The following is a 10,893-nucleotide window of genomic DNA, read 5'->3' on the forward strand; positions in this document are numbered from 1 at the left end:
GTTCTCATTACATCTGTGGGTTATCGCTACATTGGTGGGTTCTCATTACATCTGTGGGTTATCGCTACATTGGTGGGTTCTCATTACATCTGTGGGTTATCGCTACATTGGTGGGTTCTCATTACATCTGTGGGTTATCGCTACATTTTATGGGTTCTCATTACATCTGTGGGTTATCGCTACATTTTATGGGTTCTCATTACATCTGTGGGTTATCGCTACATTGGTGGGTTCTCATTACATCTGTGGGTTATCGCTACATTGTTCTCATTACGTGGGTTCTCATTACATCTATGGGTTATCGCTACATTGGTGGGTTCTCATTACATCTGTGGGTTATCGCTACATTGATGGGTTCTCATTTCATCAATGGGTTATCGCTACATTGGTGGGTTCTCATTACATCTGTGGGTTATCGCTACATTTTATTGGTTCTCATTACATCTGTGGGTTATCGCTACATTGGTGGGTTCTCATTACATCTATGGGTTATCGCTACATTGGTGGGTTCTCATTACATCTGTGGGTTATCGCTACATTTTATGGGTTCTCATTACATCTGTGGGTTATCGCTACATTGGTGGGTTCTCATTACATCTGTGGGTTATCGCTACATTGGTGGGTTCTCATTTCATCAATGGGTTATCGCTACATTGGTGGGTTCTCATTACATCTGTGGGTTATCGCTACATTGGTGGGTTCTCATTTCATCAATGGGTTATCGCTACATTGGTGGGTTCTCATTACATCTGTGGGTTATCGCTACATTGGTGGGTTCTCATTACATCTGTGGGTTATCGCTACATTGGTGGGTTCTCATTTACATCATTACATCTGTGGGTTATCGCTACATTGGTGGGTTCTCATTACATCAATGGGTTATCGCTACATTGGTGGGTTCTCATTACATCTGTGGGTTATCGCTACATTGGTGGGTTCTGTGGGTTATCGCCATTTCATCAATGGGTTATCGCTACATTGGTGGGTTCTCATTACATCTGTGGGTTATCGCTACATTGGTGGGTTCTCATTTCATCAATGGGTTATCGCTACATTGGTGGGTTCTCATTACATCTGTGGGTTATCGCTACATTGGTGGGTTCTCATTTCATCAATGGGTTATCGCTACATTGGTGGGTTCTCATTACATCTGTGGGTTATCGCTACATCGGTGGGTTCTCATTACATCTGTGGGTTATCGCTACATTGGGGCATGTTCTTCAACATTTACATAAATCATAAACACTTAATCACACACATATATATTCACCATGACAACACAATTTTCCTCCAAGTGCACATGCCCTCACTAATTCAGAAAGATTTTATCAGAATTAACTGGTTTCAATCTTTTCTGATAACGAGTAGGAACTGCATGTGAAGGGTTCTTGACTCAAGTACCTGGACATGAAACACAAGTTTGGTTTTCAAAGATTTCGCGGACTATGATAAAATCAACTTTTTTTTTCAAAATTCACATTATCATCAATTAAAATCCGAATGAAATGCGTTCTCGTGTCTAAAGTAACATGGCTAAATTCTTGGCTTGTGTCTGAGCAAAATGACTAAATTCGAGGCTTGTGTCTGAGTTACATGGCTAAATTCCTGGCTTGTGTCTTAAGTAACACGGCTAAATTCGAGGCTTGTGTCTGAATAACATGGCTAAATTCCTGGCTTGTGTCTGAGAAACACGGCTAAATTCCTGGCTTGTGTCTGAGTTACACGGCTAAATTCCTGGCTTGTGTCTGAGCAAAATGACTAAATTCGAGGCTTGTGTCTGAGTTACATGGCTAAATTCCTGGCTTGTGGCTGAGTTACATGGCTAAATTCCTGGCTTGTAACTGAGTTACATGGCTAAATTCCTGGCTTGTGTCTGAGTTACATGACTAAATTCCTGGCTTGTGTCTGAGTTACACGGCTAAATTCCTGGCTTGTGTCTGAGTAGCATGGCTAAATTCCTGGCTTGTGTCTGAGTTACACGGCTAAATTCCTGGCTTGTGTCTGAGTTACACGGCTAAATTCGTGGCTTGTGTCTGAGTAACATGGCTAAATTCGTGGGTTGTGTCTGAGTTACACGGCTAAATTCCTGGCTTGTGTCTGAGTAACACGGCTAAATTCCTGGCTTGTTTCTGAGTTACATGGCTAAATTCCTGGCTTGTGTCTGAGTAGCATGGCTAAATTCATGGCTTGTGTCTGAGTAACACGGCTAAATTCCTGGCTTGTGTCTGAGTTACATGGCTAAATTCCTGGCTTGTGTCTGAGTAGCATGGCTAAATTCCTGGCTTGTGTCTGAGTTACATGGCTAAATTCCTGGCTTGTGTCTGAGTTACATGGCTAAATTCCTGGCTTGTGTCTGAGTTACATGGCTAAATTCCTGGCTTGTGTCTGAGTTACCCGGCTAAATTCCTGGCTTGTGTCTGAGTAGCATGGCTAAATTCCTGGCTTGTGTCTGAGTTACATGGCTAAATTCCTGGCTTGTGTCTGAGTTACACGGCTAAATTCCTGGCTTGTGTCTGAGTCAGATGGCTAAATTCCTGGCTTGTGTCTGAGCAACATGGCTAAGTTCGTGGCTTGTGTCTGAGTTACCCGGCTAAATTCCTGGCTTGTGTCTGAGTTACACGGCTAAATTCCTGGCTTGTGTCTGAGTAGCATGGCTAAATTCCTGGCTTGTGTCTGAGTTACATGGCTAAATTCCTGGCTTGTGTCTGAGTTACATGGCTAAATTCGTGGCTTGTGTCTGAGTTACACGGCTAAATTCCTGGCTTGAATCTCAGAAACACGGCTAAATTCGTGGCTTGTGTCTGAGTTACATGGCTAAATTCCTGGCTTGTGTCTGAGAAACATGACTAAATTCCTGGCTTGTGTCTGAGTTACATGGCTAAATTCCTGGCTTGTGTCTGAGAAATTTGACTAAATTCCTTGCTTGTGTCTGAGAAACATGACTAAATTCCTGGCTTGTGTCTGAGTAACATTGCTAAATTCGTGGCTTGTGTCCGAGTAACACGGCTAAATTTCTGTTTTGAAGAACATTGGCAAGACCTCTCCTATGGTTTTTCTGATAAAATTATTTGAATTGACGTCTACAGAAGGCTTACCGATATTTTATTTACCTTTTTGTGAACGAAGATAAGATTTTTATACCCCTGAATCAAAAGATCGGGACCATATTTTTTTGTGCAACCTATTTGTCTGTTGTCAACTTGCCCATAACTGTTGCACCGTAAGAGGTAGGGCTTTCATATTTGGCATGTGTATTACTTGGCGATCATATGAAGTTAACCGTGACATTTGACCTAAATTTGAAAAGTAGAAAACTCATACCTATAATGAAGACACAAGTGTTTTAACTGTAATTAGCACATATCGCACATACTGTTTTCGTTATTGACAATTTACATTACATCAATTTTTCATCCTCTTTAAACAACACGGTGGAGTGGTTAAGACATCGGTCTGTCTTTATCCGAGTCGCTGGTTCGAGGCCTACATGGGGCAATCGCCAGGTCGCTGTTTTCTTCTCAGGGAACTCCGGCTTTTCTCCACCATTCAAACCTGTCACGTCCTTAAATGACCCTGATAAATCAACTACTTCCTATGAATTTTCATTTGCTTCGAAATACTCACCCACTCTATATAATACTCCCGCTTCGTAATACTCACACACTCTATATAATACTCCCGCTTCGTAATACTCACACACTCTCTGTAATACTCCCGCTTCGTAATACTCATCCACTCTCTGTAATACTCCCGCTTCGTAATACTCATCCACTCTCTGTAATACTCCCGCTTCGTAATACTCACACACTCTCTATAATACTCCTGCTTCGTAATACTCACACACTCTATATAATACTCCCGCTTCGTAATACTCACACACTCTATATAATACTCCCGCTTCGTAATACTCACACACTCTATATAATACTCCCGCTTCGTAATACTCACACACTCTCTGTAATACTCCCGCTTCGTAATACTCATACACTCTCTGTAATACTCCCGCTTCGTAATACTCACACACTCTATAATACTCCCGCTTCGTAATACTCACCCACTCTATATAATACTCCCGCTTCGTAATACTCACACACTCTATATAATACTCCCGCTTCGTAATACTCACACACTCTCTGTAATACTCCCGCTTCGTAATACTCATCCACTCTCTGTAATACTCCCGCTTCGTAATACTCACACACTCTCTATAATACTCCCGCTTCGTAATACTCACACACTCTATATAATACTCCCGCTTCGTAATTCTCACCACTCTATATAATACTCCCGCTTCGTAATACTCACCCACTCTATATAATACTCCCGCTTCGTAATACTCACACACTCTCTATAATACTCCCGCTTCGTAATTCTCACTCTCTATAATACTCCCGCTTCGTAATTCTCACTCTCAATTATAAACTTCCGCTTCGTAATACCCACCCACTCTCTGTAATATTCCCGCTTCGTAATACTCACACACTCACTGTAATACTCCCGCTTCGTAATACTCACACTCTCTCTATAATACTCCCGCTTCGTAATACTCACCCACTCTCTGTAATATTCCCGCTTCGTAATACTCACACACTCTCTGTAATACTCCTGCTTCGTAATTCTCACTCTCTATAATACTCCCGCTTCGTAATACTCACCCACTCTCTGTAATACTCCCGCTTCGTAATACTCACACTCTCTCTATAATACTCCCGCTTCGTAATACTCACACACTCTATATAATACTCCCGCTTCGTAATTCTCACTCTCTATAATACTCCCGCTTCGTAATTCTCACTCTCTATAATACTCCCGCTTCGTAATACTCACACACTCTATATAATACTCCCGCTTCGTAATTCTCACTCTCTATAATACTCCCGCTTCGTAATTCTCACTCTCTATAATACTCCCGCTTCGTAATACTCACACACTCTATATAATACTCCTTCTTCGTAATTCTCACTCTCTATAATAATCCCGCTTCGTAATACTCACCCACTCTCTGTAATACTCCCGCTTCGTAATTCTCACTCTCTATAATACTCCCGCTTCGTAATACTCACTCTCTATAATACTCCCGCTTCGTAATTCTCACTCTCAATTATAAACTCCCGCTTCATAATACTCACCCACTCTCTATAATACTTCCGCTTCGTAAAACTCACCCACTCTCTATAATACTCCCGCTTCGTAAAACTCACCCACTCTCTATAATACTCCCGCTTCGTAATTCTCACTCTCAATTATAAACTTCCGCTTCGTTATACCCACCCACTCTCTATAATATTCCCGCTTCGTAATACTCACACACTCTCTGTAATATTCCTGCTTCGTAATTCTCACTCTCTATAATACTCCCGCTTCGTAATACTCACCCACTCTCTGTAATACTCCTGCTTCGTAATTCTCACTCTCTATAATACTCCCGCTTCGTAATACTCACCCACTCTCTGTAATACTCCCGCTTTGTAATACTCACCCACTCTCTATAATACTTCCGCTTCGTAAAACTCACCCACTCTCTATAATACTCCCGCTTCGTAATTCTCACTCTCAATAATAAACTTCCGCTTCGTTATACCCACCCACTCTCTATAATATTCCCGCTTCGTAATACTCACCCACTCTCTGTAATACTCCCGCTTTGTAATACTCACCCACTCTCTATAATACTCCCGCTTCGTAAATTCTCACTCTCTATAATACTCCTGCTTCGTAATTCTCACTCTCTATTATACTCCCGCTTCGTAATTATCGCTCACTCACTGTAATGGTTACGTTCAATGATGTTTTTTATCTTAATCTCTTTCCTTAATTCCATTAAGAACATGATCAGTATATCTAAAATATTTGTCTCCTTTCCTATGCCTCATCTTTATTCCTCTTTTTCATTCTTCTCCTTTACGGCACAAAATGGTTTCCATCGTCTCGTTTTTCTTGTTTTTGGTTCATTGCATGGTACTCTCATCTAATTTAATCTCTGCAACATCTTCTTCCGCAATGCAAGGTCACTCCCCGTGGCTACTAATTTTGGTCCAATTATAAACAAATTATAGTATAGTGCCATTATTATAAAACAACTTTTCTGCTGTTCCGCGATCGTCGACTGACAGAAAATGGCGTTGAACATTTCAACAACAAGATAATACATTATGTATACACTCTTTGAAATCCATGACAAGAAATCAGATTCTTGTTTGAATTTCAAAATCTGAACGAATTTGTATTAAGTTCATAAGGTGGTCCAAGTGAGGGTTCCCATGCGTACCACTTAGAACATAGCTATGTAATGATAGACCCAAACGCAGACAGAGGCAGACAGAGATCTAGGGGAGGGGGGAATGGAAGAAGGGTTAGTCCTAGCGATGCTCACCCAAGTGCCCTCTCAAACGATAAGAACGCTTCAACCTCATTTCTGTTTATCAAAATGTACGTTTACTATTATAGAATATTACCGGGGCCAAGCTTGTTTGTTTCTCTCCTGCTGTTTTAAATTGTGTGAAAATGCGAGAAGTTTTCATTCTTTTGATTGAGGGGAACTTTGTTTAAGAAAGCCGATGATTTAACTGATTCCCATAAGATCAACGTTTAAAGGAATAACATGTAATAGAAATTCTGCATTTAACTATAAATATACTTTGACGGGAAGTATTTTACACGATGTATCAGTCAGGTGATGTCCAGGAATCTAGAGATACCTGACAGTATTTTACACGATGTATCAGTCACGTGATGTCCAGGAATCTAGAGATACCTGACAGCATTGTACATGATGTATCATCACGTGATATCTAGGAATCTAGAGATACCTGACAGTATTGTACACGATGTATCAGTCACGTGATATCTAGGAATCTAGAGATACCTGACAGTGTTGTACATGATGTATCATCACGTGATATCCAGAAATCTAGAGATACCTGACAGTATTTTACACGATGTATCAGTCACGTGATATCTAGGAATCTAGAGATGCCTGACAGTGTTGTACATGATGTATCATCACGTGATATCCAGAAATCTAGAGATACCTGACAGTATTGTACATGATGTATCAGTCACGTGATGTCTAGGAATCTAGAGATACCTGACAGTATTGTACACGATGTATCAGTCACGTGATGTCTAGGAATCTAGAGATACCTGACAGTATTGTACACGATGTATAAGTCACGTGATGTCCAGGAATCTAGTGATACCTGACAGTGTTGAACACGATGTATCAGTCACGTGATGTCCAGTAATCTAGAGGTACCTGACAGTATTGTACACGATGTATCAGTCACGTGATATCTAGGAATCTAGAGATACCTGACAGTATTGTACACGATGTATCAGTCACGTGATATCTAGGAATCTAGAGATACCTGACAGTGTTGTACATGATGTATCATCACGTGATATCCAGAAATCTAGAGATACCTGACAGTATTGTACACGATGTATCAGTCATGTGATGTCCAGGAATCTAGAGATACCTACCAGTATTGTACACGATGAGTCAGTCACGTGATGTCCAGGAATCTAGAGATACCTGACAGTATTTTACACGATGTATCAGTCACGTGATATCTGGGTTACGGATATTATCATTAATCTTAGTTAATCATAACCGATTAACTGCCAGATCTAATGATGAAAGTATTTTTGCACTGTAAAGAGTGATGTAAATCATATCTCACCTGTTGGCACATTATCTAAAGCATATTCTGTATAATTTCTGGCACTTATAACGTATTTTGATACATTAATGTGAGATTTAAATCGAAAATTGACATTTGATAAAAGAAAAAGTTTTCTGAGTACTTTTTCAGTTTGGGATTTTCGTTGATTATCCCCGCTCGCAGTTTAATCCGATTGCGTCTGACATCCCTCATCTGCCAGGAAAATCGAAATAAGGACGAAAGAGTAACAATTATACGACACAGTTATCCGAGACGGAGTGATGTTTCTTCATTCAAGACGACTAGATTTGAAACGGTAGGTCGTGGTTCTTTGAGTTGGATCTAAAAAAAAGGTAGTTCGTGCTGGTTTGTAATCCCTCACAAAAACCCTGCCACGTATAGGTGTAGAATCCACAACCCTAACATTCTGACACTAGAAGGTTGCTTGTTAACCGATTGTCATATTAATTGCTAAGTCTATGATCCGGGTTCTGTTTTCCTTTACGGTTGTTTGGTGACATTAACAAATAGTTCCGGCGATATTCCTCTAGATGTTGCACCAGAGAACAGGGAGATTGTATTTCCTGTTAGACGAATGTCACTTTCCAGGTAAACATTGCTTTGTTGTATTAATTTCTGGCAGGAATACCCAGTTAAATATGGTCCGGATATCAAACTACAAAATTTCTTTGTCCAAAAGATGTGTAGGTGGATGCTGTATCGCCATTTAATACCATCACAAAGAATGAATTTAGATGTATCATACATCTGTTTCGTCCTGGGGCACGTTTATCATGATAATTGCTTAATTTGAGGAAATTTGAAAGTTGAGACAGGAAAATCGACATCAGCAGTACAAAGGTTGAAATACCGATATAGATCTGTACTAACGAATTTACTACAGCTGTAGTATTGGCAAAGTTTGGCAGTAACAAGTCTACAGATACCCGTTCTGTAGCGTGTGAGAAAGTAAGCACTACACTCCCCCGTTCTTATGTGGCTCCCACCGGAAATATATCAATATTCACCACATCAAATATCATGTGAAGTTTTTAATGGCGATAAAACAGTCACGAAATCTTCAGCTTAATTATAACTTCACTTTTTTATCATGCTGTTAGAATTAGTCCCACTGGTTAACAGTGTGAAAGAAAACACAGATCAGCCATACAAATCTGAGACATCAGCAACAGTGACGTCATGTTGTTGAGTGTGTATACCGCAAGACCAAATATGGAGTTGTCGTTATTAATTATGACGTCATCAAAATTATGTTTTTTATTGTTAAAGTTCCCGATATTGTCACAATATACAATTAATAATGTGATGTGATTTATCTCAATTCTTATTGTTCAGTAACAATGTAATATTGGAATGACGGAATCTCATTTTATTGAATCTATGTAAAAATATAAACTGCTATATGGTATCTTGCTACAGAGGGGTCAGAAGCACTATGTTGTTCATCACTACGACATTAACATGTGACATTTGAACGGTTAATTGTCTTTGCGTAGTAATATAAGCATGCAAAGAAATTGCTGGCATTTACATTTTTGTTTGTATTTATAGATGTACTGGGATTACGTGGTAAATGACATGTACATGTGAATACCATCCAGTCTGATCTGTAACCTCTTAGTACAATGTAACAAATACAAACTAGCTTAAAACCTTCACCTACACACTCCTTCACACCCATCCTGACTAACACACTACCTTACACCCAACACACTCCTTCACACCCATCCTGACTAACACACTACCTTACACCCAACACACTCCTTCACACCCATCCTGACTAACACACTACCTTACACCCTTCACCTACACACTCCTTCACACCCATCCTGACTAACACACTACCTTACACCCTTCACCTACACACTCCTTCACACCCATCCTGACTAACACACTACCTTACACCCTTCACCTACACACTCCTTCACACCCATCCTGACTAACACACTACCTTACATCCAACACACTCCTTCACACCCATCCTGACTAACACACTACCTTACACCCTTCACCTACACACTCCTTCACACCCATCCTGACTAACACACTACCTTACACCCTTCACCTACACACTCCTTCACACCCATCCTGACTAACACACTACCTTACATCCAACACACTCCTTCACACCCATCCTGACTAACACACTACCTTACACACACACTCACACCCACCTGACTAACACACTACCTTACACCCTTCACCTACACACTCCTTCACACCCATCCTGACTAACACACTACCTTACACCCAACACACTCCTTCACACCCATCCTGACTAACACACTACCTTACACCCATCACCTACACACACACTCCTTCACACCCATCCTGACTAACACACTACCTTACACCCTTCACCTACACACTCCTTCACACCCATCCTGACTAACACACTACCTTACACCCTTCACCTACACACTCCTTCACACCCATCCTGACTAACACACTACCTTACATCCAACACACTCCTTCACACCCATCCTGACTAACACACTACCTTACACCCTTCACCTACACACTCCTTCACACCCATCCTGACTAACACACTACCTTACACCCGACACCTACACACTCCTTCACACCCATCCTGACTAACACACTACCTTACACCCTTCACCTACACACTCCTTCACACCCATCCTGACTAACACACTAACTTACACCGGACACCTACACACTCCTTCACACCCATCCTGACTAACACACTACCTTACACCCTTCACCTACACACTCCTTCACACCCATCCTGACTAACACACTTCCTTACACCCTTCACCTACACACTCCTTCACACCCATCCTGACTAACACACTACCTTACACCCTTCACCTACACACTCCTTCACACCCATCCTGACTACACACCCATCCTGACTAACACACTCCCTTACACCTTCTCACATATCACTCTTTCACCGCATCCTGACTATCACACTACCTTACATCCAACACACTCCTTCACACCCATCCTGACTAACACACTACCTTACACCCGACACCTACACACTCCTTCACACCCATCCTGACTAACACACTACCTTACATCCGACACCTACACACTACTTCACATCCATCCTGACTAACACACTACCTTACACCCTTCACCTACACACTCCTTCACACCCTTTCACACCCATCCTGACTAACACACTAACTTACACCGGACACCTACACACTCCTTCACACCCATCCTGACTAACACACTA

This window comes from Ylistrum balloti, unplaced genomic scaffold (assembly GCF_031769215.1).
Source record: "Ylistrum balloti isolate Yb309-2 unplaced genomic scaffold, AGI_CSIRO_Ybal_v1 Utg369560, whole genome shotgun sequence".
In the NCBI taxonomy this organism is placed as follows: Eukaryota; Metazoa; Mollusca; class Bivalvia; order Pectinida; family Pectinidae; genus Ylistrum; species Ylistrum balloti.